The following is a 27,724-nucleotide window of genomic DNA, read 5'->3' as shown; positions in this document are numbered from 1 at the left end:
TTAGGTCAAAAGTGTCCCCATAACTGTGACCCTAAAATGCAAGCTCCTCCCTGGCCTGCAAGCCCAACAGGTGCCTAATTAATACATGTGGAGGGATCAACAGTAATACCCAAAAGCCCCTCTTCTGCATCCTAGGGAGAACCTTCCCCTGATCCTCCTTGGAGGGCCCTGACTCTGGTTTTAACTCAGGCAGCTATGTGCCTCCCTCCCCTCATGAACTGTAATTCCACAATGGCAGCACTGGGTTTGGTTCATTAGCTGATCTAGCCAGTACCCAGAGAAGAACCTGTCACCCCCTGCTCATCAGTCATGGCCCAGAGTGACCACACAGGACATCCCACCAGCCCAGGGCCTGTGGTGCCTCCCCACTCAGTTATATTATTGTCATATTGGATCCTCCCTTTTACAACAGAAGAAACTGAAGCAGGCTGCTGCAATGACCTGCCAGGAGTCACTCTGCTAGCAGGAGTCTGAGGGCAGATTTCAACTCACATCTTCCAGACTCCAGGCTAGGCTGCCTTGGAACTTCTGGGTGATAAGTGAAGCTTAGTCTCTGTCCTCAAAAAATTACATGGGGGAAGCCATGATGGGTTTCCCTAATGGTAGATCAGCTGCCCTAGCAGTGAAGGTGGTCAAAGGAAACCTGCATTTCACAGGAAGGAAGCTGTGGCTTAGATGCTGCATTTGGAGCCTGACTGGACCCAGGTGAACCTGGAATGCCTTTTCCTTATGTCTAAAATGACGTTAGAATTATAGTATCTATAGTCAAACTGCAGCTCAACAGGGCTACAGTGCTTAGAGCAGCCCAGGCAGCTCAAGGATTTGCAGACCACCCAGATATATGGGCAACAAAGTTATGAAACTTATGGGCAGCCCACTGATTTCAGCTATACACAGGCTCAGACAACATATGGGTAACATAGGGGCAGACTGCATATGTAACCTCTTATGGACAGCCTCCAATAGGTTAAACTACACCAACTGCACCTCAGGCTTACAATCAGGCTATCCAAAGATACAGATATCACCACTGCCACAATTACAACCATTCAGGGACCATGCAACACAGTTTGCATATGTATTCCAGCCTGCTTTTACAACCAGCTAGCAGCTGCAACACCCCAGGATGGCAGCAAGCCCGCTTAGACTAGTCAGCCTCAATCTAGTACAACAGGTCAGCCTAGGATACAGATAGGTCTACTACAGTTACCCACAGGTGCCTGACAGCTAACCCATAAAGGCAGTCACCACACCTACATCCTACCCTCCATCAAAATAAGTGGATGAGAACAATTTGTTCCAATGGCCATGAAGGTGGCTAAAGCAAGCGCTGTGAAGCACTTAGAGCTTGGTCAGATTGAAGACATCAAGTTCATTGAGTATATCCCTCTGAGGGTGTTACAAAGATTAGTAGGGCTGCTGGGGAGAAAGGGGAAAATGAAAAATATCTCAAATCCACAACCACAGAGATGACCTAAGCATATCCATCCTTCATTTCAAACAAACTGCTAGGATCCAGACTGATGAAACACACTTAATGTGACCTGGGGGCTTTGTAAGCCAGCTCAGTGGTAGCCATCAACTGGCAGGAGACAGAGCTTCCCTGGAACTGTCAGATGAGTTGGAGACTGGCAGGCAGAGAGGATGGAAAAGGTCTAAAGGCCTCTGGTGTTTCCAAAGCTTGTTTAAAAAAAAAAAAAGAAAAGAAAAAGGAGGGTCTTTGGGTCTCTCCCACCCCATCCCCCTGCCCCCACTCCGTCTCCTGGGTTCAGTGTGGGGTAGGGGAAATTAGCTGCTCCCTCTGACCAGGAAGCAGATGGGCAATGGACAGGATAGGGTTTGGGGCAAAGGGCAAAGAGGGAAGAAGGTCGGGGGTGGTTGGTTGGACTAGTTGGTGGTGAGATTCACAAGCTGTTTGTTGAGTGTTCATTACTTTGTGAACTGGAAGAGGAGGAGGAAGAAAAATTCCTTCCGGTCGGTCCCAGGGGATTTGTGGCAGTGTTCTGTCCACTTAAGCTTTTCCAGCACTCTGGGCAGGTACCATGCTGTTCCAGCCACGTGAACAAATGCAGCCGTCTTGGAATAAGTGTAACTTATTCCTGGCCAGGTAATTGCCAGACATCCTCATCCAGCCTACAGTCATCTTTGCATACAGGACATTCTAACCCTGAACCTACGTGTTCCTCTGTGACTTGTATAGTGGGAAGATGGGGAATGAGTGTTTTCAAACTTATTAAGGAGCTGTGTAATGATCGAATCCAGGCCATTAGCACCCCACACTCGAATGGATTTCAATGCAAAACACCTAATGCCAGGTTTGGTATTGTTGCAGGTATAATAATTCCACTGACCAATTGCTGAATAATCCCTTCCAACACTGGGACGCCTACATGGCTGCCTGCCTGCCTGCAGCTGCCTGTGGCTACCAGGGAGACTGGTATTCTCTTTCCTGCCTGTTCTCCGAGTCCCTGGCATCCTCAGAATGCATGCACCCCTGAGCCGAATGGGGGAAATTGAAAGCTGTCATCAAAAATCCCAAAGGCAAACTGCCCATAGCCTTGTGGCAAAGTGAATAAATGCTGATCCACATTCTCAAATGGTTATCTGTTCTGATCCGTGGGAGCTGTAGCAGACTTGGAACTATTCTCAGTATTTCCGGGCTCTTCCAGAAGCTTCTCAATAAATCCACACTCACGCCTTGGGTAGATATAATCCAGCAGTCTTGGGAAGATCTTGGGCAAAAAGCAGTGACAGAAGAACCGTTCTGGCTGAGGCAAAGCCTCTACTATTTTCCTTCTCCCCCACCACCACCCCAGCCGCAATTATTACCTAGTTTTAACTAAACTAACCCTAACAAAATGGACAAGTGCCCTAAGAATATTTCTACAAAGGGAAAATTTTTATGAAGAAAGCACAAATGAACTTCAGGAAAAAAAAACCAAAACACTTCTACTCCTACAATGAGCAATTCATTAGTCACATTATAAGGTATAAATAATGATGACTTAATCAGATCCAATAAGATTAGGCAAAAATTGAAATTATAAAGATTTGAAATATAGATTTGCATCCACTCACTCAGTACACATTGTGCCTTGAGAGATTAGATAATCCACTGACCAAGCATATATTGTGCCTTGAGACACTGGATAATAATAGCTACCTTTTACATTATGCTTTAAGGTTTGGAAAGTGCTCTACATGTATTTTTATGTGATCTAATTTGAGCTAATGACAGCATAAAGACATTATGAATATAGCAAGACATTTAAAAACTATGCTTATTTCTGAAAAAAAAATGTCATTACTTAAAAACTCTCAAATCTGCACACTTCATCTCTGCAACAGAACTTCCTAACTGTTTAAAAATTTTCCAAATCAAGAATTTCAGTGGGTTTGGAAAGCATTTGTTAAAAATCCAACAGTTTCCTATTAGTTTGCAAGAACAGACTAAAGGGGCAGCTAGGTGGCACAGTGGATAGAGCACCAGCCCTGGAGTCAGGAGGACCTGACTTCAAATCTGGCCTCAGACATATAACACTCACTAGCTGTGTGACTCTGGGCAAGTCACTTAACGACAATTGCCTCATATTTTAAAAAAAAAAGAGCAGACTAAAATAAGATGGAAATTTACTAGTTCAATTTAAAGTTCAACACAAATTTATGACAGGCAGACTAGATGTAAAAATTAGTATCGTGATTTAGTAAGCATATCCAATAAGATACTTCTCCTATTTGTATCTGAGAACCTTTAAGTATCTTATTCATATGATGCTCATTAAAACCAAGTAGGAAATGAACTGAACTTTGAACCAGACTTTCAAATCACTGTCTCAAAAAAGTGTTAAAGCGATATTAAAAAAAAAAGTATATTCAATCATACTGCTCACACTAAAATATTAACAAGAAAAACAAAAAAAAATTTATCATTAAAACAATACCAAACACTCATGAACTTCAAAAACTGAAAAGCTTTTTAACACAGAGACTTTATTTTACTCCGCCCCCTAGAGACTTCAGAAGAAATTAAACCCATATAAGAACAAGATGAGGCAAATGTCATCCTTATTATCCTGTGTGTTACTGAATTATTCCTGATGATATAGTGAATCTACAGAAAATAAGTTTATATCCCAATACTTACTCAATTACAAAAAGTATCTGTTACATTCACCTGCACAGTATCTACCAACCATTAAATATAAAAGAATAATATCAGGATAACAACTTTTCCTTGGACAGTCTGTCTGAACCTATTAAAAAAGGATGAGAAGAACAAGATAACAGTAATGATAGATGGAGAGAGAAGCACTCTGAAGGAAATTTGAAATTGCACTAAACAGGGATTCTTAATCTTTTTACCTTTATTCCTTTACCCCTTTAGTAGTCTAGTAAAGCCAGACTTCTCAGAAAAATGTTTTTAAATGTAAAAATGAAATACATAGGATAACAAAGGAAACCAATTATCAAAATATCTTCTAAAAACAACTTTATGACCCTCAAGTTAAACCCTATAACAAAAGAAGATAGACTAGGGTAGGAAGAAAAGCTCAGGTGTGTCAGAAGCCATACTATGTATGAGTGTGACAGGATAAATGTGTAAGAGCAAAACCCACGAAGACTAAATTTTGGAATATTCTTTAAGGTAAGAAAAGAGATAAGAATTTTTTTTAAAGAACTACTAGGAACAAGATGTCCCAAGTGAATATATTTAAACTAAAGGAATGGAAGGATAGAAGATTTGGTATACTTTTATCTGGGCTGGAGAATGGGGAAATTTGTTTTAAACCCCTAAAATAAAGAGAAAGAATATAAAAATACAAGTAATTTCAAGGTGTATGGAATAGGACAAGGCAATAGGGCAGAGGGGTGGGGATTGGGGTGAGCAGAATTTCTGAGGAGACTAGGATGAGATTCATGTTAGGAAATCCAACCACAAGGACAAAATTTTGATTTTAAAGTGGCAAGATGGGAAGGGGAAAATAATACTATAATATAATACTGCCCACTAATTCTGAGTAGTATAGGATAGGGGCAGCCATTTCATTCTTATTATAATTCTAAAAGGAGTTGCACAAAGACTCAAAGAGCTGAAGGCACTGATAGCCAAGAAGGCCAGTTATCAAGGAAGCCTCTAATCTCAATCGCCACTAGCAAACAGAATTAGGGCCAGAGTGGTGGTAAGAGTGGTATCTCTTCTCTGTTCAGTACCACTCTGGTGATAGAGGACTGAATATTGTTGCTGATTTTAAAGATGGAGTGAAGGGTTGAATGAGGTGGGGGTCTCCTATTTCTTTAAGGGACTTAAACTTGTTCTAAGGCAAAAATGGGCAGAATAAACTTAGCAAGAAGGGCCACCTCATCCTCCGAGAACAAAATACTGCAACTCCTACTAATATTACATTACCATCACTCCAACATTTATATAGCATTTTAACACTAGAACAGGAATTTAAGAATATATCAAAGGATTAGGCTATGTCAATTGATACGTTATACATACATATACATGTATATGTACATATATATATAAATATTGGGGGGGCAGGGCTAAGCAATGGGGTTTAATGACTTGCCCAGGTCACACAGCTAGTAAGTGTTATGTGTCTGAGGCTGGATTTGAACTCAGTTCCTCCTGAATCCTGGGACAGTGCTCTATCCACTGCACCACCTAGCTGTCCCTATATTTTTCAACCATAAAGAAAACAGAGATAGTAGAATGAAAATTTTTATTTCAAAACAAAACTTTTTATATCAGTTGACATGCCTGGACCTTCTAGTGTTAAAGTTTGCAAGAACTTTACATACATTATCTTATTTGATCTTCACAATAATACTATGAAATAAAAACTACTACCCCCATTTTATAGATGAGTAAATTTATACTCAGAAAGGTTAAGTGACTTACCCATGGTAACACAGTAAGTACTGGAGGTAGAATTCAAACCCAGGTCTCTCCTGACTCCAAATCCAGTTCTCTTTCCACTACACCACGCTGCCTCTCTAAAGAAGAGATGTAGAGAGGATTTAAAGTGTGGAGGAGAGGAGGTAAGGGAGCTTATAACAGATGACTGTAATTTTGTTAGCAAGGCAAGAGGCAGGGTCAAAAGCAAAGCAGAGTAAAAGGTCAACATCACTACCAAATGAGAACACTGGCAAGGAGTCACCTTCTAAGAATAAGAAATGTACAAAAGCATATGCATCTTATTTCTTAAAGAAATCTAACCACTGCAAAACAGTTACCATAATCAGCAAGATGAAAGAGCCCCCAAACTTCTTTACTTAGTTGGCCCTTCACCTTCTTGAAAGTGAAACACTGGTCTGGAATACAAGTTCACTTGTAAAACATGAGAGAAGCTTATATTTGGACTTAAAGGGCATTTCTTAATTAAAAACAACAAAAACAAAACTGAATAAAGTTATTTTACCTATGTGATCCCTGACTGATATTTTTTCTGTCAGTGACCCTCAAAAGAAAAATGGTATCCTACTCCTACTTCACATAATTCCATAAAGCTAACACATTAAAATACCTGCTTTGGAAAAACCAATAATTAGCATGGGAAGTCTATATAGCCAAAAAAAAAGTTCTATTTACTTTTGCAGCAACAAGTTAACTATCTGAGATGTTACCAAAAATAAACAACAGAATCCAAGCTGTGAGGGAAAAAACACAAATTAACTACATGTAGTAGAATGTATCCTTTAAATTGATAACTATCTTATGATCTAAAAGCTACCATAGTGGACTTCTTGCCAGGATAGTTCACTGAAAGCAGGCCGACTGCCCAGCTCCCACATGCCTAATCCTGAAAAACCTAGAAATTGCATCAGACCAAATAATGGTCTCAAGAAACCCAAAATAAGAAACAGACTAGGCAAATAATCTGGTAGTCTCCCAAAGACCCCAGCCAGAGATGAAAGGCACTCAGAGACAAAGGGAACTTCCCGCAGTGGTCAGAAACCCACAGAGTATGGAAACTGGAAGCTACCACAAACAACAACCAGTCCAAGATAGTCTAGGACCATGGGCTCCAAATTCCCTAGCATTCTATTCTGAGATGTCATAGGAAGAACTAAAGATCCAGTACTTTGAACCTGAAAGATCTAGGGGGTCCCAACTCTAGGAGGTGGAGATTAGCACAGGGTGACCCAGACTGAAATCAAGTAGGGCCCAACTTACTCTATTCAAAAATCAGGAGGTGACGCCTGGCCCTGGCATAAAGCCCCAATTTCCCCAACTAAGTCTGGAAAGAGGAGAAAACCAAATAATTATAACAAATGGAGAGATACCCCAAAATTCAACCAGAAGGAATAACTCTATAAGCAAAGAGACTGAAAGGAAAAAAAAATGAATTTTCCACAAGGACTACATGAATATCTCAAAGAAATGAAATAGGAAGTTTAAAAAACAGAATAAAAGTTGAGGAAATGAGAAGAAATTAAATAGCTCAGAACATAAAGTAGTAAAATTAAGTAACAGCTTCCCTAACAATCATAATAGACCAAAAGGAAATTAATGACTACAAGAGAAAGCAAAAAACAATACAGGGAAAAAAGGAGAAAATGTAAAATATCTAATAGAAAAAACAAAAAAACAAGTGACTTGGACAACAAGTCAAAAAGAGCCAGTTGGTTGGACTACCTGAAAACCATGATAATATAGAGCCTGTAATCCATATTTCAAGAAATCAAAAATGAAAACCGAATCTGTCAGAATCTGAGGACAAAGTCACAATAGCAAGAAACCATCAATCACTTCCTGAAAGAAACCCCTAAAAGTTCCAGAACTTTCAGTCAAAATCCAGAATTCCCACATCAAAGAAAAGAATGGTACAAACACTCAGAGTTTAGTACCAAGAAATTATGGTCAGAATCAAACAAGTTGGTAGCTTCTATCATAACCAAAAGATACCTTAGAATGCAATATTCTAAAAGGCAAAAGATAAAGGCTGAGAGCTACAAAAGCTGAGTATCATCCTACAAGAGGAAAAATTGGACCTTTAAAGGATAGAGATGTTTCTCTTTCATGTATTTCTGATGAAAAGACCAGAACTTCATAGGAATTCTGAAATGTAAATATAATAACCAACAAAATCCTAGAAAGGTAAATTTATTTGAGCAATTGGAAGGGGCTACATAATATGGAGTGTATTATGGAGCACATTCTAACATGGAAAGAAGAAAGTGTTCCTTGACAACCTTAGTTCCCTAACAACTTTATGTCTTCAAAGGAAATGAGACAGTTAAATAAGAAATATAGAAGACCCAAGTATGGATGGATTCTTATCAAAGGTTTTTTTTGTTTGGTTTTTTTTTTTTTTAGTAAAGAGCTTATTTCTCACAATTCGGGCATGTGAGAAGAGTATTCATGGAGCAACAGATTCAGGGAGGAAGAATCCAATAAACTTCATTCTTACCTGACCTGGACAAATGAGGGCTGAAAACAGATACTGATACACACTCATCCTCCATGACAGGCTGGTGTATAAATACTTTAATTCAACAGGAAAACTGGTGGAAATGGCAGATGGGGTTAAGAGGACAGATGATACGAGGAAGGAATAACAGGAAAAAATAATAATAATAATTTTTCTCTTGACCTTTAAGGAAAGATTAAAAGAAAAAAAAAGCAAACAACTAGAAACTAATAGTGCTCCCATCATTTGGGGAATGGTTGCACAAACTATCATATATGAATGTAATGGAAGATTATTGAGGCACAAGAAATGACAAAAGAGAATTTCAGAGAATCCTGCGATACATGAATTGATACAGCGATGTGAGAACAGGAGAAAAAAAATTTTAACAGAACAACACTGAAAAGAAAAAAAATCTTTGACAGACCAAAGTAATGACAAATCACATTTCCATAGGACCTATGATAAAGTATGTACTTCTTAACAGAGACTTGATGATCTAAGATGAAGAAATACATATATTTTTGAATATGGCCACTGTACAGATTTTTTCCCCCTTAACTACATTTATTTGTACAGAGCTTTTTTTCCTACTTTTTTAAAATTAGGGGATGGGGCAAGAGGTGAGGTGAGCAATAAAGATGCCTAAATAAGAGGGCCATCAAACTTTTTTTAAATGTTCAAAAGAGAACAGAAGGAAATTCAGAAAGAAGTACAAATAAGCAGGATAGTTTCAAAAGCAATATGTCAAATTAATTGTACACTTTTTAAAAAAGCAAGTAGTATGAAATATACATTCAATTTCATATGCAAACTTTTTTGTGTTCTGCTTTGGTATATGGAAATGCTCATATGGGGAGATGTTTAAATTCAGAATAAAAAATTTAATTTTTAAAATACAAGCTACCATTAGCTAAATGTTTTTATGGTCACATGTTTTTAACTAAGCAAGCTTTAAAATGCTTCTCCTTTATGTGAAAAAAAATAGTAAATGCCATAGGAAAAGAAAGCCAGCAATTTTAAAACTATAAAAGCATTAAAATATGAACACTGATATGTAAAAGGGTCTCTCTTGTGAAGCATTTCCATGTATTTCTGAAAAACAAAGGACAGATTTCCAGGTAACCAGAACAACAAAGTAGAGGACTAGATATTTTTCTGATCTTCATGCCCTCTCAAATCTCTCCAAATCAAGAATCATATGCAAGAGATAAGGCTGTCTCTCAGGTCTAAAACCCCAAGAAACCTAAGGAGGTAGAAACTCAGTGAACTAACAGTTGTTGTTGTTCAGTCGTTTCAGTAATGTCCAACTCTTCGTGACCCCATTTGGGGTTTTCTTGGCGAAGATATTGGAGTGACTGGCCGTTTCCTTCTTCCGCTCATTTTACAGATGAGGAACTGAGCCAAAGACAGCTAAGAGACTTGCCCAGGGTTACACAGCTAGTAAGTGTCAGAGGTCATCTTTAAACTCAGGAAGGGATAAGTCTTCTTGACTTCAAGCCCATCACTCTATCCACTGAACCACCTAGCTGTCCCTATTAACCAACAGTAGAGAAAGTTAATGCCTAACTTTCTAACTCAGCATCCCCTCTTAACCCCAGAAACCATATTCTAACAGGGCTACACAAACAGACATAAGGACTTGCAACAGAACTCAACTCTGACTTAAACCCAACTCTATCGGAGAAGGCCAAAAGCCAGAAATTTGTTCTGCCTGGGAGATCAGTGTGGCAGTGCTTTGTGCTGTAACAATGCTCAGCCAGAGAACTAAGAACATGCTAGCATGTATGTATGATTAAATGAAGCCTGAAAAAAGAGGAGACTGGTATCCAGTTGGCTCACTCTGTCCCCTGAGAAGTTACCTGGACAGAGATTAAAGTTAGTAAAAAGTGAATTCCCCTGGGTGGGAGGAGGTTGAGCCAGCTATGAGGTCCAGCCTCTGGGGAAACTTCCATCAAAGGACAAGGAGTCAGAAGTAAACTAAAAAATAGTGAAATGATCAGCTATCAGGAGGAACAAAACCCAGTTAAAGACCTTGAGCACAAGAAGATAAGCCAACAGAAAAGACATTAATAACAGAATGGAATATGGCTTCTAATCATCTAATGAATACAGACATCTATGAATAAATATTGCAATACAAAGGAAAATGAATCAACACTTGACGAGCCGGAAGGCTTGGTGGATTCCCATGAGGGAAAAGATGCATAGCAGGATGTTCCTGAATGACTTAAGAAGAGAAGTAAGAATTATGACAGCAGAATAGAAAAATTTGAATCTACATTAGCAAATCTCACCAAAGAAACAAAAAAAACCCAAATGACCGGGAATATAAAAACATAGATGTGAAGGACAATCTAAAAGAGGAAAAGCAAAACACAATAATGTTAAAAGAAAATATGATCTCTTAATAAGCAAATTAAGTTGATGTCAAAGACAACATGAAAAGTCAAGGATTATATATCTCACAGAAAAACACAAGTTAAAAAACTCGAATACCATAATGCAAGAAACAATACAAGAAAATGCCCAGAACTTCTACAGTCTCCATGAAAAAACTTTTATCTTGAATACTCCAAGACATAGAAAAAACCCTTACACTACACACTCCAAAGACACACAGTAAATTTAACAGTTTCAATGACAAATGACAAATTCTGCAAGTGACCAGGAGAAAGATCTTCAAAGATAAAGTAAAAGAAATTTGAATAATACAAGCTGATTTGGCACTCACCAGAAACCACAAAATAAAATGGAATGCGTTCCAAAGAGCAAGATGCAGCCCAAGGTAACATATACTACAAACCTGTACTTAACCATTAATGAAGAAGACAGACATTCCATAAAAAAAGGGATCTAAAGCATTCCAGTAAATAAAACTGGACCTGAGCAGATTACCTGCTTTAGAACACTTCAGACAACAAAAACACAAGAAAGACAAATAGACACCAAGGAAGACACAGGTAACGAAATAAACCATTAAAAAAAAAGGGAGGGGGGAGATGAGAAAGATATCTGTGCAGTTAGTAATAACAACAACAATATGACAAAACAGAGTCCAGAGGTTTCTTTCTAATAGTACACAAGGAGATAAGGATGAAAATGAAAGTCAAATAGACTGATTGCTGTTGAATAAGTCTGAAACTAAACCTCAAGGACTAAACATCACAGTATCCCATTATACAAGTTAAGTGTTTTTTGTGGAACTACACTGCAGAATGGGCAAGTACATAACAAGGAAGAGGGAACAAGACAGATGATAAATGAAAGGTCAACAATTAAGGGAAAATAATTTCAGAAAGAAGAGAGCCTTCAGGAGAGAATGGGTGAGGAGGCAAAAGGAAGGACTGAAACAGGGGGAAAAAAAGTGGGAAATCTCATTTCAGTGTTGGGAAGATATACCACAGAAGAACATTTCCACAGTGGGAGAAAGATGTTTTACAAGGGATTTTCCTATGTGTAGCAGAAGATTGCACTAAGACATTTGGGACACCACGGGATGAGGACCTTACAATGGATATAATCTGAAGGGATAAGGCACTTAGAGGGGTCATCTATGTTACCATAGGATAGAGGCAGGGAACTTGTGGCCTCAAGGCCACATATGGCCTTCTAGGTCCTTAAGTATGGCCTTCTGACTGAGTTTTATAGAACAAACCGTTTTATGAAAAGGGCTCGTTCTGTAAAGTTTGGATTCAAAGGGCCACACTTGAGGACCTAGAGGGCCGCATGTGGCCTTGAGCCACAGGTTCCCCACTCCTGCCTTAGGAGAATCAAAGCTCCTGGGCAACACAGTGTTAAGTACTAGGCTTAGAGACAGGAAAACCTGCATTCAAATCTTTTTTCAAAAACTTACTTGCTGTGTAACCTTAGAAACCAGTTAAGTCACTTAACCTGTTTGTTTCAGTTTCCTCATCTGCAAAATGGGGATACTAATAGTACTTACCTCCTAGGATTGTTGTGAGGTATGAGATAATATTTGTATGAGATAATAATTGTAAAGCACTTAGCACAGTACCTGGTACATAGTAAGCACTACATAAATGTTAGCTGCTATCATTATCATGCTTAGCGCAATGTCTGAAATGAAGTCGGTACTTTGTTAAGTACTTGCTTTCTTCCTTCCTGGGGGCAAGTGATACCCAAAAAAGCAGGAGGAAAATGGACTAAATGGCAAATGTGGGGAAATGGTCATGGGAGAAAGAAAAGGGTAGTAATGAAGTACACTATTAGGGAAGTAGGAAAATGCCTACCATGAGGAACTATCTCTATTTCTATTCTATCACCTGCAAGCACTGATATTTCTAAAATTAAGGGACAACAGAAAAAGGGGGTTAGGAAGCAAGACCTACAAAAAAATAGAAAAACTGTTTAGAACAGAAAACAGGCCACCTAGAAGCTGTAATTCATGAGGAATAGATACTTTAAAAGACTAAATTATGAACAAAGAATAAAAGTACAGAGCAGACAGAAAGGAAAGATAAAAAAGGAAAAAATGAAGGGAAGAAATCTATTAGGAAAAAGTACAGAAACTGAAATTAAAAAAATAAAGTGAAGGGGACAGACACTTTTACTTGACTACTAAAGTGAGAAGAAAAAAAGGTAAAGAATTAGACAACCAGAGAAAACAAATAAAAAATTAGTTAAGCAAAATTCTAAAACTAGGGGAAAAGGTGACATACAAGAGATAAGAGGGGCCTAAGAGTGAAGGGAAGAAAGTTGGTGGGAATAGAAATAGCTTAAAGCAGATTAAACAAAATTAACTGAAGAAGCAATGTACCATCTTTACAAGAGGGGAGTGGGGGCAGAGTTCTAATTTTGGGGAAAAAATAATATTAAAGACAAATGGAGGGAAATATAAACCTAACTTTCATGACTTTAAATGTGAATGGATTAAAACAATCCAATAAAATGAAAAAGTGACAGATCAGATAAGGAAGCAAAACTCCATGTGTTGCTTACAAGAAATACATTTAAAACAAAGATATACATAGAACAAAAATGAGATAGAAAAAAATTTACTATGTGTCAGATGAATCCAAACCAGAGTTGTCATCATCCTATCAGATAAATTAAAAAAAAAAATTCACAAGGAAATTCTATTATGCTGAAAGGAACCAGAGACAATAAACTAATATCAAAATTATATTTATATGCTACTAGCATCTGAATTCAGAATACAAAAATTTACCGTATTACAAGAAGTCACAGATAGTGACCATGGAGCCAGAGATTTTAACATACCAGTCTCAGTCCCAACTCCCAAATCTAACAGAAAGACAAACAAAAGCAAAAAGGAGATCTGAACAAACTGATGGAAAAACTAGAGCTAAAAAGATTTATAGTATTCTACATGGGTCAGCTAAAGAACTTGCATATTTCTTTGCTAAACATAAACTTTTATAAAAACTGATCTTTTATTAAATCACAGGGGTTACTGTAAATACAAAAATGGTAAACATATGCTTTATAGTAAAAATAGTAATCAAGTACAGAAGCAGAAACAAAAGACCCCAAATAGAGACCTGAGGGAGATCTTAAACAAGTGGATAAAAGAACAAACCAGAAAAACAATAATTGTGTAAAAGTAAATGATAATGATGAAATAAAACACTAAAATTTCAGTTAAAAGTAATCATCGGGGGAAAAAATACATTATCTAAAAATACACAATAACAACAGGGAAGTTAATGAATGAAATATACTTTTTTAAAAAATTGAAAGCCAAAAAAACAAAAAAGAAAGAAAATGCCTGGGGATTGTGACCTTAAAAAAATGTTTTTAACATAACTTTCCATACAATTGATTTCCTTTGTAAAAGAAGATACAGTAAAAACTATTGAAGAGAATAAATTGGAAACCAAAAAACTATACAAATGAAAAAAAAACCTAACAGCTAGTTCTTTAAAATACTAATAAAACTGATGAAGCATCAGCTAATTAAATTAAAAAGAAGCCAGAAAATCAAATTGCCAAAATAGAAAACAGAGGTGAAATCACAACAAAACAATAAGAAATAAAAAGAATTATTGGACCCTACTGAGTGCAAGGCAAGCTAGGTGGCACAGTGGATACAGCGCTAGATCTGGAGTCGAGAAGACCTGAGTTCAAAATCTAGACTTATAACACTTACCAGCTGTGTGATTCTGGGCAACTCACTTAACACTATTTGCTTTACTCTCATTGGAGAAGGAAATGGCAAACCACTCTAGTATCTCTGCCAAGAAAACCCCATGGACAGTATGGGCAGACACAACTAAAGAATTGAACAAGTTAAATACGAGGCAGTTTGGGAGAGAGGTCACTAATAGCAGGGTGAATCAAGAAAGGTCTGATGAAGAAGGTGATCCCTTGGAGATCTCAAAGGAAGAGAGGGATCCTATGAGGCAAAGAAGATGTTCAAGCCTAGTTTTTTTTTTAAAGGTTGATTTTAAATGACAGTCTTTCCTAACTTTCCAATTTCTATCATCTATTGTTTACTATCCTAAATGGAATTATTTTGTAAATGTACTGGGAAAGCTAACTAAAGCAATTCTAGGATGAATTTTTATGCAAATTAAAGAAGCTCTGTAAAAAGGCGAATAATTATCCCCCTAATTTAGATACTTCATAATGAAAATGTTCATAATAGTTTTCTTTATATATAATACACCTTTTATGGAAATGCACTACAAATATAAGTCTCCCAAAATTCAGAAATATTAAGGGACAATTAAATTATTTCCATACTGAGTCTTATCCAGAGCCTATGTACCTCCATGAAAAAATATTCATCCTCTAAATTTTTTTTCAAGAGATCATACACATTCAGTTGAAACAGGAAAATCTCACTAAAATTCATTAAAATTAGCCAGTCCCAAACCATGGTTGACATCCCATCCAGCAGACCAACAGGACTCATAGATATCTTGAAATAATCCCTGCTTCCTCCCCACCAGGGATAGATCCCTCCTCTAGGATCTAACCTCCAGACTGCCTAGGCCTATCCTACCCAGGACAGTTAATCCCCAGGACAGTTTTGGATCCCTCTCTAGAGCTGAACTGTCTGGGTTGGTGGATGGGTAAAAACTCACTTAATTCACTATATATATATTATATATCTATATGTGTATGCCCTAAGCCAGAGGCTCTATACCTGGGTATTGTGACCTTTAAAAATTTTTTTTTACATAACTTTCCATAGAATTGGTTTCTATATAATCCTATATATTACAGTTTAAGCATTATAGAACATTATTCTGAGAAGAGGTTCATAGGTTTCAAGAGAATGCCAAGTGATAACACAAAAAAGTTTAAAACCCCTACGCTATGCTTTGTAGTTCCTTCAAGCCACCCACCAGGTCACTAGGGCCCATCCAGCAGGAATATATTGCCATTAAACCTGCTGACTTTCAATCAACCCTACCCACTTTCCACTACTGGCTCTAGGAACACCAATGAACACAACCACAGCCACCCTGCAATTGCTACTGGAAAGGAAATGACTGCCTACTGCCCTCTACCTCCACTGCCACGGATGTGTGTCTAAACCAAAAACTCCCGGTCTGGCCACTATCCCTCATTTTGTGTTACACCTCCCATTAGAATATACATTCATTTAGTGCACAGATTATTTCATTTTTATATTTGTATCCTTAGCACCTAACACAATGGCAGGCAGTTGTTAACTAAAGCTTGTTAATTGATTCATTGCTACACAAAGACTTTAAAGATGATCTAGTTCAACACTATCATTTCCGTCAGTCAGTCAATAAGCATTTATTAAGGAATTATTATTCGACAGGCACTGTGTTTCAATGCTGATGCTACAAAGAAAGGACAGCCCCAGCCTTCAAGAAGCTCACAATCTAATGAAGACAACATACTAAAAACACACAGGATAAACAGGAAATAATCAAGAGAAGGAAGGCACTAGAATTAAGAGGGACTGGGAAAAGACTTCCTGTAGAAGACTGAAGACTTGGAGGAAACCAGGGAAATCAGGAGGTAGAAATGAGGAGGGAGGGCATTCCAAGCATGGCAGACAGTCAGTGAAAATACTTGAAGCTGAGATGGAGGGTACTGTTCAAGCAGCAGGCAAGAGGGCCAGTATGACTAGAACAAAGAGCTCGTGGGGTGTGTAAGGTCTAAGAAAAAAGGTGGGGGGAAAGGTGAGGGAGGGGAACTAGATCATTAAGGGCTTTAAAATGCTAAACAGGATTTTATATTTAATCCTAGGGGTAACAGGGAGCTACTGGAGTTTACTGAGTAGGGGAATGACATAGTTAGACATGTGCTTTAGGAAAATTACTCTGGAGGTTGAATGGAGGATGGACTGGAGTGGGGTGATACTTGGAGCAGGCAGACCAACCAGTAAGCTATTGCCTGAGGAGATGAGGACATTTCAGGGTGGGAGCAGTAAAGAGAAGAGAAGACAGTATATTTCAGAGATATTAAAATGGTGAAAACAGGCAATAGATTGAATATGGAGGGTGAGAGATAGTGAGGAGTCAAGGATGACACTCAGGTTGTGAGCCTGAGGAAGCGAGAGGATGGTAGTGCCCTTAATAGTAAAAGAGACATTTGGAAGAGGAGAGGATTTAGGTTGAGCTTGGGACATGCTGAGTTTAACATGTCTACGGAACATCCAGTTCAAAATGCCTAATAGACAGTTGTAGATGAAAGACTGGAAGTCAGCAGATAGGTTAGTAGATTTGAAAATCTAATATAGAGATAACTGAATCCATGGGAGTTATGAGATCATCAAATGAAATAGCATAGAGGGAAAAGAAAAGAAGGCCTATGTTACAGTAGGACACTCATGGTTAGCAGGCATGACCTAGATGAAGATCCAGTAGAGGAGACTAAGAAAGGGGTGGTCAAATAGGTAGGAAAAGAACTAGAAGTGAATAATGCCCCAAAAACCTAGAGAGTATGGAGGAGAAGATGTTCAGCAGCATCAAAGGCTATATAAAGGTCAAAAAGGATGAGGACTGAGAAAAGGCCACTAAATTTGACAATTAAGAAATCACTGCTAAGTTCTGAGAGAGCTTTAGTTGAACAATGAGGTCTGAAACCCAACTGTAGAATGAAGAGGGTGAGAGGAAAGAAACTGGAGGCACCTATCATAGAGAGAGCTTTCTCAAGTTTAGGCAGAAAAGGCAGAAGAGATATTGGACAACAGTTAGCAAGGAAAGAAAGATCAAGTGAAGGTCTAAGGATAGGGAGACATGGGTCTTTTTGTAGGCAATAAGGAAGTAGCCATTACATAGGGAGAGACTGAAGATAGTGGAAATGATAAGGGGCGCAACCTGCTAGAAAGGACATGATGGAATGGGGTCATTTGTGCATGGAGAGTTTGCCTTGGCAAGAAAAAGGGCCACCTCTTCATGTGAAACAAAAGTAAAGAAGACAGCAGCAGAAGGCATCAGAGAGATATGAGATGGGAAGGAAAGGAAAAGAGGGAACTCTCAGGGAATGGGCTCAATTTTTTCTGTTAAGAAATGAGGCAAAGTTCTCAGCACAGAAGGTGGATGGAAAGGGAATCTTGAGAAGTTTGAGGAAGAATGAAAAATTTTGGAAGAGTCACTGTGTTGAGTGATAATGATTTAATTAGAGCGGTGTAAAACAACCGTTTAGCTGCCGAGAGGGTTCAGTTGTGGCTATGTAGCATAAATCTTTATTGGACCCAGTCAGAATAGTTGTATGATTTTCTCTATGTTCCATTCAGGCAGCAGATAGTGAGAGCGATACAAGGCTGAGGCTTGGTAGGTCACAACTGACAAGAGGATAAGGCAGCCAGGGACTAAAGAAGGGGACAAGGTGGAGTTGAACTGGTTCACCAACAAGTTAAGATAGGCAAAGGAGAGTATGGCTAGTTTAGGGGTGATGGCCTGAAAGAAAATTGAGGGGCTGAGGAATTGTCCACAGTGTGGACAAAGAGTAGAGTTTAGTACTGGAAGGTAGAGGAGGGGGTGGAAAGCCAATAGCTTGTGATCAAATAAGAGAATTTCAGAGTTCATGAACATGGAGGTGGTACATTTGTGGGGTGATAGCAAGACCAAGGGAATGATGATCTTTGTGTGGGGATAAGGTGGGATGGAAAAGTAAGGTCAGGAAAAATGAACAGTTTGAGGAACTAAGAGGTTAGGGTGTTTTTAATATGAGGACAGAGTTTGGGAGGAAAGATTCTGAACCAGACACTAGACTCCGTGTGGAAGCAAGAAAAGTGTTCTGAAGATCTGTAGAAAATAGTTATCAGGATTTTGATTGGGTGGTAGATGTGGATTCCATGAACTTAAAAAGAGGAGAGGTCACTGAGTGATAGTGGTAAGGGGAAAACTTCAAAGTGGCAATGGGGAATAAGGGGTATTCCAACTCCCCTACCTTGACCAATGAGTCAGGGGAATCAGTGAAAGTGAAGCCAGTACAGGAAAGGGTTGTCAGGGAGGCTGTGTAATCAGGAGGAAGAGAGGTCTCAGAGAGAGCTAGAAGATGGAAGGAGTAGGAAAAGGAAAAGATTTAAAATGAAAGCAAGTTTGTTGCCTGCAGTGTTTGGTACGGACTTTTGGGGGTTGGTGGGCTAAAGAGGATTGAAATAAGGAATCAGATAGTGTGGAGAGATTAGGAAAGCAGGGGTAGTAGGATATAAGTAAAGGAGGTCCAGGGAGATGATGTGACTTACTCAAGGATAAACAAATTAAAGGGCAGAGCTGGTATTTAAACCCAAGTCTTCAAAAACAGCAGTTTCTTCCTCCCTAAAAGATAAAACATTTATGATTGTTTATTGCAAAATAAAATAATGTTACTGAACAGGCAGGCAGGAAGTTTCCATATCAATACAATAGAAATCCCAAAATCTTGCTGTATAAGTTACTTTCAATAAGGTAAAGGTTATGTTAAGGAAAAACTTCAAGTTAGCACTATAGACATAAACAAGTAGAGATCACTGTTCAGTTACAAATTATAATGATGGCCTCCCCTAAGGTCCTTTCCAAATTTGTTAAACTGTGTCCATCAAACATGAAAGTAGACGAGTGCAGAGAAAAGAGCACTGAACCAGGAGCCAAAGGGCTACGATGTGCACATATTCTATTTGAGTGACCTTGGAGATAATAGCTGTTGGCCTACATCATGATAATTTCCTGAGGATTAAATGAGATAACTCATGTATAAAAGTACTACATCACAGTTTATGTTGGTGAATTCTGAAGTTTCAAAAAATAGAGTTATCTGCATTTGATATTTAAAATCTTTCCTTAGAATTCCAGGATCTCAGAATCTGAAGACACCTCAAAGGTTATCTATCTAGTTCAGCCACCTGGCCAATGTACAAATTCCTCTTGCAGTGCTCTAAAACATAGTTATCCAGCCTCTATCTGAACATCTTTACTGATGAGCAAATCACTAGCCTATGAAATAAGCAGCTCATACCATTTTTTGGACAACTCTAAGATTTATAGTTTTTCTTTATAATGACCTAAAATTTGCCTCTGTACAACTTTCACCTATGGTCTTCCTGGGACTATAGAGAACAAAACTAGTAATTCAACTCCTCCTACAATCATTCTTATTTAAGGATCTCACTTCTCTCCTAGATTGTTATTACATTTTCCTATCTGGTCTTCCCACTTTTGGTCTATTTCCTCTCAATCTGTCCTTCATATTGCTACCCTCAGTGCAAATGCTCTCTTCTGATCACACCATTCCTCTACTCAAAAACTTTTGGTGATGTCCTACTGCCTGCTGAATAAAGTATAAAATCTTGACCTTGACATTCAATACTCTCTACCATTTCCAATCTAAGCCTCACAATAGATGTAAGGTGAAAGTGAAAGGTGCAGCATCAGGAGGTAGTGAATCCATGTATAAATGGGGATCTTCATTGAAGGGAAGAAGAAGAAGGGAACAAACATCTATTAAGCACCTACAATGTGCCAAGTACTATTCTAAGTGCTTTACAAACACTACCTCACGAAGGGCTGGAAGACCACTCCTTGAGAACATTTTAGAGACAATTCTTTTTTTTGTGCCCTGGAATAGACGACCTCTGAAGTCCCTTCTAACTCTTGGGTTAAAAGGCCTTATAAGCCAGTAACTGAGGAATAGGGGTGGGGGAACAAACAACTAATGAAATTGCCTATTGAAGTATAGAGTGGGTGTGAATTACACTGATAGAGGAAGTAAACTTAAAAATAAAATCACAGATCTCTTGAAGTTCTAAGTAAATGTTTATTTAATAATAGTAACGATTCCTATAACACTTTAACGTTTACAAAATGCTTTCTCCAGAACCAGCCTTTCATAAAGATAATACAAGTATTATTGACCCTATTTTTTGAATGAAGAACAGGTTGGACAGAGAGTTTAAGTAACTGGACCAAAGTCATACAAACTAATAACTAACTAGTCACTTGAAAAAACACTAAGACAATCATTCTGGAAAGCAATATGGAACTATATCCAAAAAGTCACTAAACTGTGTGTAATCATATAATCCAGCAATACCATTGCTAGGCACAGTACCCTCCAAATGAGAAAAATAACCTATATGTATAAAATATTTATAGTAACATCACTTCTTGTAGGAAAGAACTGGAAACAAAATGGGTACCTATTAGCTGGGGACTGAGTGAACAAATCAAAGTATATGCATATATTAGAATATTATTATACTCTAAAAATGATAAATATGACTGATTCAGAGAAACCTGAGAAAACTTTTATGAACTGCTACAAAGTGAAATGAACAGAACTAGGAGAATAATTTACAAAATGACTTCAGTACTGTAAAGGGAAAACAACTTTGAAAGACATGAATGCTAAACCACTGAAAACAATGACCAATTATAATTCCAGCAGACTAATGAAAAATGTTTCCTACCTTTTGGCAGCATGATGATGGGCTAGAAGTACAGAATGAAAAATACATTTTCAGATATGACCAATGTATGAATTTTACTTTTTGTTACAAAGGAGTTTTTATTTTTGTGGGAGAAGGTTGAGAGTGGCACAAAAACTGACAGTGATGCAAAAAAAGTATGTCAATGAAACATGAAAAATTTTAATAAGAGAGAAGAACGTTCAAAAGGGGATACAAACATATAGGCCGGTACTGGTACTATACTGTTAAATGTACTATGTACCTGAAAAAACAAGCTATACATAATAAAGATTAACGGTCTCCTTTTTCAATTGTTGAACCAAGAAACGAAGAAAATTATTTTAAAAAAAAGAAAAAAAATATTTTAAAAAGTTTATTGTTATTTTCTGTTGTATTGCAAACTATTGTAAATACTTTAAAAAACAACAACAACCACCAGACCTGTGATTTCATAGGAATCTGAAACTCCCTTTATGTATGAAGATCAAAAGTTGCTTTGCCAGAGTCTTAAGACTGGATTTTAATCTAGGTCTTCCTGACTCTGAAGTCAGCTCCCAATTGCCTCCCAATACTATTCTTGCTTAATTACATTCACTATTTTTAACAGAAAGGGCAATATATATATGTTTTTAAAAATTATAATCAAAAAATCTGCTTCGACCCCTTGATTTAAAGGATCTATTCATTCTTTTAAAATTATAAATAAAACATTTAAAAAAACTTTCACATGTCCTAGGGATAATTAAAATAATCCTATGAATACTTTAAAAATAGATAATAGCCAGTATTTATATAGATCTTTAAGGTTTGCAAAATATTTTACCTGTTATCTCACTTAATCCTAATAATCCTGGGTAATAAGTGCTATTATTATCATCCCCATTTTAGAGATAAGGAAACTGAGGAAGAGGTTAAGGGAACTGTCTCAAGGTCACACAGTCAGTAATTGTGTCTGAGGCAAGATCTGAAATCCTATCTTTCTGACTCCAAGTCTAGCATGCTATCTTTGCTGTTCAACTCTTCTGTGACCCCCATGGACTATTTTGCCCATGGGATTCTCTTGGCAAAGATATTGGAGTGGTTTGTCATTTCTTTCTCCTGTGGATCACTGTTTTTTAGGGGCTAGACCTCTCCACTATGACCTGTTAGTCTTGGGTAACCCTGCACGTATTGCTCACGGTTTCATTAAACTAAGCAAGCCCCTCTGCCCCAACAAGACAGTGATCCAGGAAGGGCTTTTTTAGGCAAACTGGGTTAAGTGACTTGCCCAGGGTCACAAAGGTAGTAAGGGTAGATTTAAACTCAGGTTTTTCTGCCTCCAGGACCAGCACTCTATCTAATTCCAACCTAGCTCCCCAGCACTCAATTTACTACACCACAAATATATACCCTCTATTTTTGAAGTGAAACACATATATAATTTAAAAATGGTCAAAATTAATTTTAATCTTCTACTTCCCAAAATGAGGCTTTTCAGTGTCAATGGTCTGAACTGACTGGTCATTTGCATCGGCTCCTTTGTGTTCCCATTGCCACAGAACATCAATTTGAGCCATTTATGCACCGAGAGATATCCTGGCCTGAAAGAATAGTTTGACAGAGATCACAGGATCACAGACTTAATGCTAGAAGCAACTATGGAATTCATCTAGTAACAGTTAACGTTGGTAAGGGTGTAGGAAAATAGGTACATTAATACATTGTTGATGGAGCTATGAAATGGTGCAACCATTCTGGAACGTAATTTGGAATTATGCAAAATACAGTGACTAAATTGCCCCATACTCACTGAACCAGAGAGTTCATTACTGGGCTTACACCTCAAGGAAGCCACTGATAAGAAAAAAAGATCCCATATATTCCAAAATATTTAGAGCAGCACTTTTTGGGCTAGCTAAGAATTGGAAATAAAGTAAATGCCCATCAATCAGGGAATGGCCAAACAAACTGTGGCATATGAATATAATGGAATACTACTAAAATGATTTTAAATGATTATGATGAATACAGAGAAGCATGAAAAGATCTATATTAAGTGGTGCAAAGTGAAGAGTCAAGAAAACAATATACATAGTAACTACAATAATTTAAATAGAGCAACAACACACCAAAAAATTTAAAATGTAATAAAATTATAAAGACCAATTGGGACTCACATAAAGAGACAGGAGAAGACACTCCCAACCTTGCCCTTCGTGGAGGCAGGCAGTCCACAGCTGTCACACACTGCACATTTTTTCAAACTCTTTCAATGTACTGATTAGTTGTGCAGACATTTTTTTCCTCTCTAGAAAAAATACTATTTGTCATATGGGATGGCTCTCAGGGAGGGAAAATAAGGATATCTGGGATACCACAGTGATATAAGAAACAGAAAGCATCAATAAAAACATTTTTTAGAGGTAGGAAAGGGCTAGGTTATAAAAAGATTTGAATACTAAACAGAGGATTTGACATTTAATCCTAGAAGCAATAAGGAGCCAAGAGAGTTTACAGAGCAGGGGTTTGACGTGGTTGGATCTTTATTTTCAGAAAATCACTACTGACTAAATGAAAAATAGATTGGAATAAGGAGAAATTTGAGGGAAATTTGAGGCAGGGAGACTCAACCTGTTGCAATAATATAAGCTACTGAACACACTAGAAAATGGATCTTTCCTCCCATTACTCTCAAAGTATGAAGTTTCACCAGATCACTCTCAATTAAAATTGAAATCTCATCCATCACTATGGCTTCAACTATCACTTCTATGTGGTTCCAATACTGTATTCCAGTAACAGTAGCTCCTTCATATCCAGGACCACATTTCCAAATGCCAATAGCTAGCTTCATTTAGGTATACCAATTGGAACCCCAAACCTAACATAAACAAAACCAAACTCATGTTTTCTCTCCTTGCTCTTTTGCTGACTTTACTATTTGTTATGACACCATTATTTTCCTAAGTAGCATGGCTTCAAACCTCACAGTCACTTGACTTACAGATAGCCAGTAATTACCCCTAAAATCTGACTACTTTACCTCCAAAACCTCTTTGACATCCATACCCTTCTTTCCATTTCCACTGCCACCACCAGTAAACCAACAGGAAATAAGAAGGGTAAATGAGAAATTGGACTTATAGTTGAGTCTGGTTTCCAAATCAGACTGATATTTATTAGACATGATCACTGGCAAGTCATTTTACACCTTTCTGATCCTCATCACTTTAACTGTAAAAGAAAGATAATAGCTGTAATGTATACCTCTGTGGGTACTGATTAAGACAGTGCTTTGCAAACTTTACTTGAATATTTCAAGCACCTACCATGTGATAACTTGGTAAATTGTCTTTAAAAGTTGCTTAGGCTAAAAAACTCACCTTCTTGTACCAACCTGATAATGAACTTAAGTAGGACATGGTCCAAAACCAGTACCAGCATTGTATCTATAAACCTTTAAACTACATTTGTTGTTGTTCAGTCTTTCAATCATGTCTGACTCTTCGTGACCCCATGGACTTGTCCACAAGGTTTTCTTGGCAAAGACATTGAAGTGGTTAGAGTAACTGCCATTTTTATTGTTGTGTTAAGTCCATCCTTACCATTCACTTGGACTACTACAATAAGGTCATAGATTTAGAGCTGGAAGGGAACACAGAGGCCATCTCCTGCCTCCTTTAATGGCTCTCCTAGATTCCAATCTCTATCCCTAATCATCTGGCCCACCACTCTAAGGTCAATCTTCTTAAAACACAGGTCACATCGTGTTATTTCCATAGTAAGTAAGTAAGCAACAAGCATTTATTGAACACCTGTTGTGCCCTAAGTACTTCGCTAAGTGCTGGGGATACAAAGAAGGAAAAAAACTAGTCCCCAATCTCAAAGAGCTCATACTCTAATGAGGGAGACAATATACAAATACATAAATTGGAGATCAATCTCAACTAGATGGCACTAAGATTAAAGAGGACTGAGAAAAACTTACTGCAGGTGGTGGGACTTTAGCTGGGATTTGAAGGAATCAAAGAAAGCCAGAAGGTGAAGATAAGGAAGGAGAGAATTCCAGGCATGAGGGGGATAGCCAGTGAAAAGGTTCAGTCAGAAAATAGAGGATCATATGTGAGGAACAGCAGAGACCAGTGTTGGTTACAAAGTATATGGAGTGGAGTAAGGTGTAAGTGGACTGAAATGCAGGAAGGGACCAGGTTACAAAAGGCTTTAAAAGCCAACATAAGGTTTTATCTTTAATCCTGAAAGTAACAGAGAACTGCTGAAGTTTACTGTTTAAAAAAACAGAACAAAACATTCAGTGGCTCCTCATTGTCTATTATTGCCTAAAATCCCTGGTCTAGCATTCAGGGTTCTCCATACTCATCTAAAACCACCTTTCCAACCTCATTTCCCTTTTCTGGCCTATACCTTAGTGGCCTCAAAACACCATCCATTTTTCCACTTCAATGCTTTGCTATCTCCATCTAAAATGCCCTTCTGTCATTAACCAACCAGACACAACTCCTATTTTTCTGCTTACATATCGCCCTTTGTCAGCCTCCACACTGTTACTCGATCTGTACCTTCAGTCTGGAATTTCCTTCCCACTATCTTACCCTTCTTAAATTCTGACCATAATTACAGCTCACAAATATATGTTACTCTACATTCATCATCTTATTTGATTCCTACAACACTCTGTGAGGTAAGCAAAGTAATTATTACCCTCATTTTACATAGGTGACTTACCCACAGTCCCATAACTATGAAATGGAAGCCCGGAGATTCAAACTTAGGTCTTCCGACTCCAAGTCCAGTATACTGCTTTTCACAAATTGTCAATGATCTTTCCCTCAGAATTCCCTTTTTTTTTTTTGGAGGGGGTAGGAGGCTATGGGATAAGTGACAGGGATTACCTCTGACATTCAAACTTATAACTTTGTATTATAGTTAGGTTTGTGCCATATTCCCCTATTAAAATGTGTAAGTTTTATGAAGACTATCTTATCTAAACTTTGTATCTCCCTTAACACAGCACTCTACATACTAAATCTTCAACAAATGTTTGAGTTGAACCCTAGCATATAATCCTATCACTCAAGGTCCAGCTCAAATGCTATTTTTTCCATGAAGCCTTTCTTAATCACCCCAAATATACAGGGTCTTATTTTTTTTTTGCTCAACCCCAAAAGCACTTTCTTGAATCTATCTCATAGCACTTACACATTCTACTTTTTACCACAGTTATATTTGTATACTTATGTTAATGGTACAGTGGGGAAAGAATTGAACTTGGAATCAGAAAACCTGTGTTCTAGTCCCATATCACCTACAATGTGACCTTGGAGAAAACAACTGGAAGCTGAATTTTCTCATCTATTTCACTGGTGTGAGAATCATATTAGATAATGTATCCTCAGTAAATCAATTTACAATTATGTTAGCTATTATCCTCTCTCCTCTACATTATAAGGGCATTTTACATAGCAGCCATTTAATAACAAATATATTTGAGGGGTAAATACTTGAAAGCTGGAATTTTGTCATATCCTTGTATTCCTAACAATGCTTAACATTTCTTACACCAAGAATACTTTTCTGGCACTTATCTCTCCCCATACTACCCTCAACCAACTCTGTACTTTCCATAATGAAGATTATTGAGACAGAGGTAAAATGTGATCAAATAAGAATAATGAAGTGACAAAAACATCATTTTTTTATTTCCCTTCAAAATATTTAAATACAGTCTTGTCTTATAAATTCAAATGATTAACATACTGAGTTAGTCTCAAGTTACACAAATGGCACCACTGGTAAATTGAATGAAGATGTTATGTTCTCTAAGGAGGTAATAATAGAGTTGTAAAGTATGGTTGTGAACTATCAAGCCCCTAAACTGGAAGCAGTACAACACACATATCTGAAGATTCTTTTGGTGTCAAATAATTGTTAATTTGGCAACAAGTAATATTTTCCATGAGATTTGCCTAACCTCCTAGAAAGGGAATCGTATTTACTATCTCCATTTTTCTCACCTTCTCTCACTTCTTACTCCTTTACAATTTAATTTCTGACTCCCCACTCAAATGAAATTTTGTATTCCAAGTTTGCCAAGAATCTCATAACTCTTAAATACACTGGCCTTTTCTCAATCCTCATTCTACTTGACCTCTCTACAAGTTTTGAACCTACTGGCCTCCTCTTCCTCCTAGATACTCTCACCTATGACACTGTTCTCTCAATTTTTCTTCTACCTTTCTGATTCTCAAGTCTCTTTTACAAGATCCTTATCATCATTTTCCCACTAACTGTATATAACTCTGTCCTAGACTCTCCCTTTCTCTCTTAACTCTCTCCTTCAAAATCTCATCAGTTTCTGTCTATTCAATCATCTCTTTGCTACTAAAGATGGCTCTCATATCTACATATCCAACCCTACCTCATGGATCTGCTATTAGTATCAGTT

At 37.7% G+C, this 27,724-nt stretch overlaps 1 protein-coding gene and 1 pseudogene across 1 annotated transcript in view; both read right to left on the bottom strand.

The window, feature by feature from the left end:
• Positions 1-27,724, bottom strand: part of WWP1 (WW domain containing E3 ubiquitin protein ligase 1) — a 143,751-nt gene that overhangs the window by 110,759 nt on the left and 5,268 nt on the right. The window contains 1 exon segment of the mRNA XM_078153653.1: positions 19,084-19,156. The gene's annotated coding sequence lies outside the window, so the exon portion shown is untranslated.
• On the bottom strand, positions 1,834-24,115 carry LOC110196718 (E3 ubiquitin-protein ligase RNF126 pseudogene; annotated as a pseudogene).

Source organism: Phascolarctos cinereus, unplaced genomic scaffold, assembly GCF_003287225.1.
Source record: "Phascolarctos cinereus isolate Bilbo 61053 unplaced genomic scaffold, phaCin_HiC Scaffold_4;HRSCAF=312, whole genome shotgun sequence".
NCBI lineage: Eukaryota > Metazoa > Chordata > Mammalia > Diprotodontia > Phascolarctidae > Phascolarctos > Phascolarctos cinereus.
This window is presented reverse-complemented; position numbering and strand designations above follow the sequence as displayed.